Genomic DNA, 10,798 nt, shown 5'->3' with positions numbered 1-10,798 from the left:
GGGCCCTCTCGGTAATGCACATCACTATAAGCCATGCAAGCATGACTAATCAGTTAGTTGCAGGATTATGCATTACGGAACGAGTAAAGAGACTTGCCAGTAACGAGATTGAGCTAGGTATTGAGATACCGACGATCGAATCTCGGGCAAGTAACATACCGATGACAAAGGGAACAACGTATGTTGTTATGCGGTTTGACTAATAAAGATCTTCGTAGAATATGTAGGAACCAATATGAGCATCTAGGTTCCGCTATTGGTTATTGACCGGAGACGTGTCTCGGTCATGTCTACATAGTTCCCGAACCCGTAGGGTCCGCACGCTTAAAGTTCTGTGATGATCGGTATTATGAGTTTATGTGTTTTGATGTACCGAAGGTAGTTTGGAGTCCCGGATATGATCACGGACATGACGAGGATTCTCGAAATGGTCGAGACGTAAAGATCGATATATTGTACGACTATATTTGGACATCGGAATGGTTCCGAGTGAGATCGGGAATATACCGGAGCACCGGGAGGTTACCGGAATCCCCCGGGAGGTATATGGACCTTATTAGGCCTTAGTGGAAAAGAGAGGAGAGGAGCAAAGGAGGGGGAACCCCCCAAGCCCAATCCTAATTGGGAGGGGGCCCGGCCCCCCCTTTCCTTCCTCCCTCCTTCCCTTCCTTTCCCTCTCCTACTCCAACTTGGAAGGGGGGAGTCCTACTCCCGGTGGGAGTAGGACTCCCCTTGGCGCGCCCTCCTCCTGGCCGGCCGCCTCCCCCTCCTCTACTCCTTTATATACAGGGAGGGGATACCCCTTGGAGACACAACAATTGATCATTGATCTCTTAGCCGTGTGTGGTGCCCCCTCCACCATATTCCACCTCGGTTATATCGTAGCGGTGCTTAGGCGAAGCCCTGCGTCGGTAGCATCATCAACACCATCATCACGCCATCGTGCTGACGGAACTCTCCTGCAAAGCTCTACTGGATCGGAGTTTGTGGGACGTGATCGAGCTGAACGTGTGCTGAACTCGAAGGTGTCGTGCGTTCAGTACTTGGATCGATCGGATCGTGAAGACGTTCGACTACATCAACCGCGTTGTCATAACGCTTCCGCTTTCGGTCTACGAGGGTACGTAGACATACTCTCCCCTCTCGTTGCTATGCATCACCATGATATTGCGTGTGCATAGGAATTTTTTTGAAATTACTACGTTCCCCAACACTTTCTTTAAAGTCATTAAGTTGGGCATATAGTGCTCAAGTAATGGATCCACCCGGATCCCAAGGTATATCAAAGCCAATTTTAATTAACAATGATTTGTGATTTAGTAGTGAGCACAAAGTAACATATATCAAGGAATGAAGAAGTCTAACTCTCTTCCTATGCATCGGCATGTCATAAAAGAACAATTCATGCACACATAGTAAAGGTCAATGCATAGTATAAACAGTTTCTTGCAATTTTATCGTGTTGGAAACATAAAGAGGCGGAGATGTAGTTCCTCTCTCATAATAATTGCAAGTAGGAGCAACAAGCACATGCACATTATATCTATCAAAATCATCATGTGTAGTAGTAAAAAGCAACCCATAAATATAATCCTCAATAAGGGCAAACTTCTCCGATATAGTGTACTCGGGAGAATTCAAAAAGATAATAGGACTATCATGTGTGGGTGCAATAGCAACAATTTCATGTTTAACATAAGGAACTATAGCAAGTTTATCTCCATAAGCATAATTCATATTGGCATCTTGGCCACAAGCATAGCAAGCATCATCAAAAACGGATATTTCAAAAGAATCAAAGGGATCATAGCGATTATCATAGCAATCATCCTTCGGTAAGCATGAAGGGAAATTAAACAATGTATGAGTTGAAGAGTTACTCTCATTAGAAGGTGGGCGCGGGTGATCAATCCGCTCTTCCTCCTTTTGTTCTTCGCTCTCCTCGTCATCTTTTTTCATCTAATGAGCTCGCAGTTTCAGTAATTTCTTCTTCCACAGTTTCCTGCAAAATAGTCTCTTCTTGGACAGCAGAGACCTTCTCAATAAATGCATCAATATCGGAATTGTATTCATAATTCTCGTAACAATATTTAAGTATAGCAAAAAAATTAGATCTGTAAACAGCATCATAAAGATTTTCACACTCTTTAAACAAAGATTCAATTTCATAAGCACCCATAAAAGCAACGAATTCTTCTATTTGTTCCACATCATAGTAATCATATATACCATTAGCATAAGAAGCCAATGTTTTATCATCATTTAATTTGCATGAAAAGGGAAGGTGTGGAGCCTTCATCTTAGAGCAACAAGTATAATCATATCTCAAGCATAGTTCCCGAGCATACCAATGCAACATATGAATTTGATCCCATAATAGTTTCCCTTTTGGAGTCAAGCGATAATCCCTAAAGTATTCACGTTGATCCAACGTGTCTCCCATTACATAATTGAAAGGGGTTTTCTCGGGGTTATTAAAGTAGTGCATAAAATTTTTCACATAACCAGAATCGAGGGTTTTAGGAGGTTCCCCATCTCCATGAGTAGCAAGTACACCTAATTTTTTTTGGGTATTTTGTGTTCCATATCCATAACTAAAGATAGAGAACAACTTAGAACAGCAAATAAAATCTACTTAGTTGATAAAGCAAACAAGCACACACAAGAATATTCACCCCACGCTATGGCTCCCCGGCAACGGCGCCAGAAAAAGGTCTTGATAACCCACAAGTATAGGGGATCAATTGTAGCCTCTTTCGATAAGTAAGAGTGTCAAACCCAACGAGGAGTTAAAGGTAGAAAAAATATTCCCTCAAGTTCTATCGACCACCGATACAACTCTACGCACGCTTGACGTTTGCTTTACCTAGAACAAGTATAAAACTAGAAGTACTTTGTAGGTGTAACGGGATAGGTTTGCAAGAATATAAAGAGCACGTAAATAAAAACTAGGGCTGTTTAGATAAAGAAGCAATAAATTTAGTATAGAGATTGTGAAAAAGTGGTGGTAGGAGTTGCGAAATTGTCCCTAAGCAATTGACTACGTTACTAGACCGATAGCAAGTTTTATGTGGGAGAGGCCACTGCTAGCATGTCATCCCTGACTTGGAATTCTATGCACTGATGATTGGAACTATTAGCAAGCATCCGCAACTACTAACGTTCATTAAGGTAAAATCCAACCATAGCATTAAGATATATTGGTCCCCCTTCAATCCCGTATGCATCAATTTCTATGCTAGGTTGAAGCTTCTGTCACTCTTGCCCTCCATTACATAGTCCTATCAACATACAACTAACCCTATGGTGTGATCCACGCGCGCGCTCATATGATGGGCACCAAAGGACAACAACATAACCACAAGCAAATTAACCCAATCATAGCAATTCACCAATTACCGATTGGACAACGAAAATCTACTCAGACATCATAGGATGGCAACACATCATTGGATAATAATATGAAGCATAAAGCACCATGTTCAAGTAGAGGGTACAGCGGGTTGTGGGAAAGTGGACTGCTGTAGATAGATGGGGGAAGGTGCTGAAGATGTTGGTGAAGATGATGGCGGTGTTGGTGAAGATTGCGGCGACGATGATGGCCCCGGCGGCATTCCGGCGCCACCGGAAGCGAGGGGGAGAGAGCCCCCCTCCTTCTCCTTCCTTGGCCTTCTCCCTAGGTGGGAGAAGGGTTCTCCCTCTGGTCCATGGCCTCCATGGTGGCAGAGGGGCGAGAGCGCCTCCGAGATTGGATATGTCTCTCTGTCTCTCTCTCTGTTTGTGCATTCTCAGATCTGGCCGTTCAGTGTTTCTTATATTCCCGGAGATCCATAACTCTGATTGGATTGAAATTTGAACATGATTTTTATCCAGATATTAGCTTTCTTGCGGCGAAAGAAGGGCTCCAACCGCCTTACGAGGTGTCCACGAGGGTCAGGGGCGTGCCTGCCCCCTGGGGCGCGCCCCCTGCCCCGTGGCCCCCTCGGGCATCGTCTCGCAATGATTCCACTTCCCAAAATTCATAAATATTCCAAAAAAATCTCCGCCAGTTTTTATCCCGTTTGGACTCCGTTTGATATGGATTTCTACGAAACAAAAAACATGCAACAAACAGGAGCTGGCACTGGGCACTGGATCAATATGTTAGTCCCAAAAATAGTATAAAAATTTGCCAAAAGTATGTAAAAGTTGTAGAATATTGGCATGGAACAATCAAAAATTATAGGTACGACGGAGACGTATCATTATACTTCATCAAGTACGACTACAACCCCAAGGATTCCCATCAAGATGATGTGGATCCCAAAGAATAAGAACTAGAGAGTTCTTGAGGGTGACTCCACCAACAAACTTCACTTATATCATTTTGGCAAGGACAAGTGCAAACAACTTCCATATCTTGCACTAGTTCAAGGAGTCACAAACCCTCTTGTTGGCAAGACAAGGGACAAGGTAACCTAATGCTTTCATGGACATCATCTTGTGTTCACATCACTCCATGTCTATGGATATCCTTGTTTGTTCTTTGTGGGGCTAACCCGTGTAGGTATTGAAAGTGCAACTCACTCCAATGGATTACTCCGAATGATCTACATCAACATTGAGCATCCACATCTTCAACACATACATGAAGTCATCGTCGACAAAACCCAAGGTTAGTTCATCCCTCTTTGGGGAGATATCACATCTAGGGGCAGCTTTACTCTAATCAATTGAGCTAAAGCAACTCTAATGGTGTGAACACAACAATGATTTATGTAAAAGTGGTAACACCACTTGTGCTTAAACGATGAGTATGACCTATGATCAAATGTTCTCATTTGACTCCTAAGTCAATATACTCATATATAGAGGACCTAGTCATCGCCAATTGCTTGATAGATGCTAGAGTGTTTGTGCATGCTTTATCACATATTTCAGTTGCCATTTTATTGTGTGAGCATGTTGGATGTATATTTTACTCATTCGAGGACATCCATTTGTTGCTTTGATTGTTTGGCATTTTCTCTTTTACTCATTCAATAGTTATGCAAGGAAATTACATCGTACTTGTGGTGCATTATTCTGTGTTAGTTATGCTTAATGCTCGCTTATGTGATTTTTCGTTTCTTGCTTGGTTGCTTCTCAATCTTTTTGCTAGCCCCTATTTGTAGTAAGTAGAAATACTACTTGTGCATCCAAAATCCTTAAACCCAATTTTGCCATATGAGTCCACCATACCTACCTATATGCGGTATTTCCGTACCGTTCTAAGCAAATTTGTATGTGCCATCTCTAATTTTCAAAATAATTTACTTTTTGTGTGCTCGTACCGCTCATGGAGCGGCAGGGGGTGGCCAATATTTTCCATGCTAGACGTGTTATTCTCAGGATGAGTGTTTATTCACTTGTCATTGCACGAGAGTACGACAAAGGTAATAGGGACGTCCGGTCCCGAAATGAAGAAGAAACTTACTTTATGTTGTCAAATAATAAATTCCTTGGAAAGTGTTGGTATGGACGGTACCTGTGGATATGGCTAGCCGTGGAGTGTGAAAGTATGGTGGAAAAAGGAATAAACTTTATTTTCTGTTTGGGAACCGCCTATAATATATCTAGCATGGAAAGTGTTGGGAATTACTCGGTCGTTTTCGTTGACGGAAAAAGTATGCCTCGCAAAATATTTTTACCTCTCAATTTAAGCTTTGAGCTCTGGCACCTCTACAAATCCCTACTTCCCTCTGCAAAGGGCCTATCTATTTACTTTATGCATTTTTTATTTTTATTTGAGTCTCCATCTTCTCTTATAAAGCACTAACTAAGGGGCACATGATCGTACTTGAGCATTGGATGTAGCTAATATGCGAGTGTGTTTCATGAATGGATCAATGATTGAGCATGATGGGCTAGGGATAGCTCTTATTTAGTGCTGATATTTTGAAAGACATGGTTGCTTGTTGATATGCTTGAGTATTGATGTCCTCATGTCAAATTATAGACTATTGTTTTGAATCATTCAAGTCCAAATGTCCATGCTACAAAAGTAAAGAGTTTATGATGAATATGATAGGTAGCATTCCACATTAAAAAATATGTTTTCAATTGCTACTTTATCATGATGAGTTTTATGAGAAAGAGTTGTTGTTATGATGCTAGGAAAATTGATTCAAATTATCATTGATCAAAATTATGCACTTTGCTAGCATTCACAATTCATAAATTATTTCTTTTATCATTTACCTACTCGAGGACGAGCAATAATTAAGCTTGGGGATGCTGACACGCGGCCAATGTATCTGTAATTTATGAAGTATTCATGCCATGTTTATAATAATTTTATATGGTCTTGGAATGATTTGGATGGAACTAACCCGGACTGACGTTGTTTTCAGCAGAACTACCGTGGTGATGTTTTTTGTGCAGAAACAAAAGTTCTTTAAATGTAATGAAACTTTTTGACGATTTTTTTTGGAACAAAAGAGGCACTAAAAGCTTCATGGAGGACTAGAAGGTGAAGGAGGTGAGCACAAGACACCAGGGCACGCCAGGGGCCAAGGCGCGCCCTAGTGGGTTGTGCCCACCTCGAGGCCCATCTTCACGTGATACCAACGCCAAAAAAATTCTATAAATACAGAAACCCCCAGAAATAACCCTAGACCAGATGTTCTGCCGCCGCAAGCCTCTGTAGCCACGAAAACCAATGTAGACCCCGTTCTGGCACCCTGCCGGAGGGTGAAATCATCACCGGTGGCCATCTTCATCATCCCGGGAGCCACCATGATGAGGAGGGAGCTCTGTTGGAAAAGGCAGTGCCTAGGAGGCGCTTCGGCACGTCTAGGTGCTAGGCAATGGCCAAATGCCTCACCTAGGGCATAAATGGAGGTCTAGGCAGGGCAAGCAAGGAATTTCCTAGGCAAGCAAGAAATCATGTCATGTACTGCACTAATATGCCAAACGGGTTATATTCCAATGGTAGTCGACGGTAATTAACTTATTTATATGCCTTAAACTAATATCGACACGCATATAATAATCACAGATACACTACGAGTAAAAACTATATTACCGCCTAGGCCGCGCCTAGGGCGCTTAGGCACTGCCTAGGCACTAGACAAAGGCCAACCGCATCGCTTCCGCCTACCGCCTTTTCCAACCTTGGGAGGGAGTAGTCCACCCTCAGGGCTGAGGGTTTGTACCAGTAGCTATGTGTTTAATCTCTCTCTCTCTCTCTCTCTCTCTCTCTCTCTCTCTCTCTCGTGTTCTTGATGGCATGATCTTGATGTATTGGGGGCTTTGTTAATATAGTTGGATCATATGGTTTTTCTCCCTCTCTATCTTGTTGTGATTAGTTGAGTTTTCCGTTTGAGATTTTGTTTTATCAGATTGAATACTTTTATGGATTTGAGAGCACTTGATATGTCTTGCATATGAATACCCATGGCGGCAATGGGGTATTATATTGATTCACTTGATATATGTTTTGGCACTCAACTCGCGGATTCCTGAGGTGACGTTGGGGTAATGTATGCATAGGGGTTGATGCACGTTTTCATCCTTGTTTCTCAGGTAGAAATCTTGGGGCACTGTTTGAGGTTCTTTGTGTTGGATCGAGTATTATGAATCTGAAATTGTTTGATGCGTATCGTATAATTAACTCATGGATACTTGTGGTGACATTGGAGTATCTAGGTGACATTAGAGTTGGTTGATGCGTATCATATGATGTTATTTTAGTATGAACTCTTGGATAGATCGAATGGAAAGAATAACTTTGCATTATTTTAGTACGAACTCTCGAATGGATTGAACGGAAATAATAACTAAGGTGGTTTCATACCCTACAAACAATTTCTTCTTATGTTCTCCGCTAGATAAGAACTTTGGAGTGATTCTTCATCACACGTTGAGGGGTGGTTTTGTGATCCGATTAGATTAGCATTGTTGAGAGATTGCACTAGTGAAAGTACAGACCCTAGGCCTCATTTTCAAGCATTGCAATACCGCTTGTGCTCACTGTTGTTACTTGATACCTTCCACAGTTTTACACCTCGGTCATATCATCGTAGTGCTTAGGCGAAGCCCTGCGCCGGTAACTTCGTCATCACTGTCATCATCGTAGTGCTAACAGAACTCTCCCTCGGCCTCAGCTGGATCTAGAGTTCGAGGGACGTCACTGAGCTGAACGTGTGCAGAATGTGGAGGTGTCGTGCGTTCGGTACTTGATCGGTTGGATCGCGAAGGCGTTCGACTACATCAACCGCGTTACTTAACGCTTCCGCTTTTGGTCTACGAGGGTACGTGGACACACTCTCCCCGCTCGTTGCTATGCTTATCCTAGATAGATCTTGCGTGATCGTAGGAATTTTTTTGAAATACTATATTTTCCAACAGTGGCATCCGAGCCAGGTCTATGCGTAGATGTTATGTGCACGAGTAGAACACAAAGAGTTGTGGGCGATAATAGTCATATTGCTTACCAGCATGTCATACTTTGATTCGGCGGTATTGTTGGATGAAGCGTCCCAGACCGACATTACATGAGCGCGTTCATGAGACTGGTTCTACCGACGTGCTTCGCACACAGGTGGCTAGTGGGTGTCTGTTTCTCCAGCTTTAGTTGAATCGAGTGTGGATACACCCGGTCCTTGTTGAAGGTTAAAACAGCACACTTGATGAAAAATCGTTGTGGTTTTGATGCGTAGGTAAGAACAGTTCTTGCTAAACCCGTAGCAACCACGTAAAACTTGCAACAACAAAGTAGAGGACGCCTAACTTGTTTTTGCAGGCATGTTGTGATGTGATATGGTCAAGACGTGATGATATATAAATTGTTGTATGAGATGATCATGTTTTGTAGAAGTTATCGGCAACTGGCAGGAGCCTTATGGTTGTCACTTTATTGTATGAAATGCAATCGCCATGTGATTGCTTTACTTTATCACTAAGCGGTAGACATAGTCATAGAAGCAATAGTTGGCGAGACGACAACGATGCTTCGATGGAGATCAAGGTGTCAAGCCGGTGATGATGGTGATCATGACAGTGCTTTGGAGATGGAGATCAAAGGCACAAGATGATGATGGCCATATCGTATCACTTATATTGATTGCATGTGATGTTTATCCTTTATGCATCTTATTTTGCTTAGTTCGGCGGTAGCATTATAGATGATCTCTCACTAAATTTCAAGGTATAAGTGTTCTCCTGAGTATGCACCGTTGCTACAGTTCATCGTGACGATACATCACGTGATGATCAGGTGTGATAAGCTCTACGTTCACATACAATGGGTGCAAGCCAGTTTTGCACACGCAAAATACTCGGTTTAAACTTGACAAGCCTAGCATATGCATATATGGCCTTGGAACACTGAGACCGAAAGGTCGAGCGTGAATCATATAGTAGATATGATCAACATAGTGATGTTCACCATTGAAAACTACTCCATCTCACGTGATGATCGGACTTGGTTTAGTTGATTTGGATCACGTGATCACTTAGATGATTAGAGGGATGTCTATCTAAGTGGGAGTTCTTAAGTAATATGATTAATTGAACTTTAATTTATCATGAACTTAGTATCTGATAGTATTTTGCATGTCTATGTTGTTGTAGATCAATGGCCCGTGCTACTGTTCCTTTGAATTTTAATGCGTTCCTAGAGAAAGCTAAGTTGAAAGATGATGGTAGCAACTACACGGACTGGGTCCGTAACTTGAGGATTATCCTCATTGATGCACAGAAGAATTACGTCCTGGAAGCACCGCTAGGTGCAAGACCCGCTGCAGGAGCAACACCGGATGTTGTGAATGTCTGGCAGAGCAAAGCTGATGACTACTCGATAGTTCAGTGTGCCATGCTTTACGGCTTAGAACCGGGACTTCAACAACGTTTTGAACGTCATGGAGCATATGACATGTTCTAGGAGTTGAAGTTAATATTTCAAGCAAATGCCCGGATTGAGAGATATGAAGTCTCCAATAAGTTCTACAACTGCAAAATGGAGGAGAATAGTTCTGTCAGTGAACATATACTCAGAATGTCTGGGTACCACAACCACTTGACTCAACTGGGAGTTAATCTTCCTGATGATAGTGTCATTGACAGAGTTCTTCAATCACTGCCACCAAGCTACAAAAGCTTCATGATGAACTATAATATGCAAGGGATGAACAAGACTATTCCCGAGCTCTTCGCGATGCTAAAGGCTGCGGAGGTAGAAATCAAGAAGGAGCATCAAGTGTTGATGGTTAACAAGACCACTAGTTTCAAGAAAAAGGGTAAAGGGAAGACGGGGAACTTCAAGAAGAGTGGCAAGCAAGTTGCTGCTCGAGTGAAGAAACCCAAGTCTGGACCTAAGCCTGAGACTGAGTGCTTCTACCGATAAGAGGAACTGGTCACTGGAAGCGGAACTGCCCCAAGTATTTGGCGGATAAGAAGGATGGAAAAGTGATAGGTATATTTGATATACATGTTATTGATGTGTACCTTACTAATGCTCGCAGTAGTGCCTGGGTATTTGATACTGGTTTTGTTGCTCATATTTGTGCTACCTCTTGAGCACTGCATTGGTTTTCCCTTGAAGAGGAAAGGGTGATGCAGTAAAGCAGCGTAAGTATTTCCCTCGGTTTTTGAGAACCAAGGAATCAATCCAGTAGGAGACCACGCACGAGTCCCTTGCACCTACACAAACAAACAAGAACCTCACAATGAATGCGATAAAGGGGTTGTCAATCCCTTCTCGGTCACTTACGAGAGTGAGATCTGATAGAGATGATAGATAATATTTTTGGTATTTTTATGATAAAGATGCAAATTA

The sequence above is a fragment of the Triticum dicoccoides genome, chromosome 1B, assembly GCF_002162155.2.
Source record: "Triticum dicoccoides isolate Atlit2015 ecotype Zavitan chromosome 1B, WEW_v2.0, whole genome shotgun sequence".
NCBI classification, from domain to species: domain Eukaryota; kingdom Viridiplantae; phylum Streptophyta; class Magnoliopsida; order Poales; family Poaceae; genus Triticum; species Triticum dicoccoides.
The sequence above is the reverse complement of the archived record's forward strand: the minus strand, read 5'-3'. Positions refer to the sequence as shown.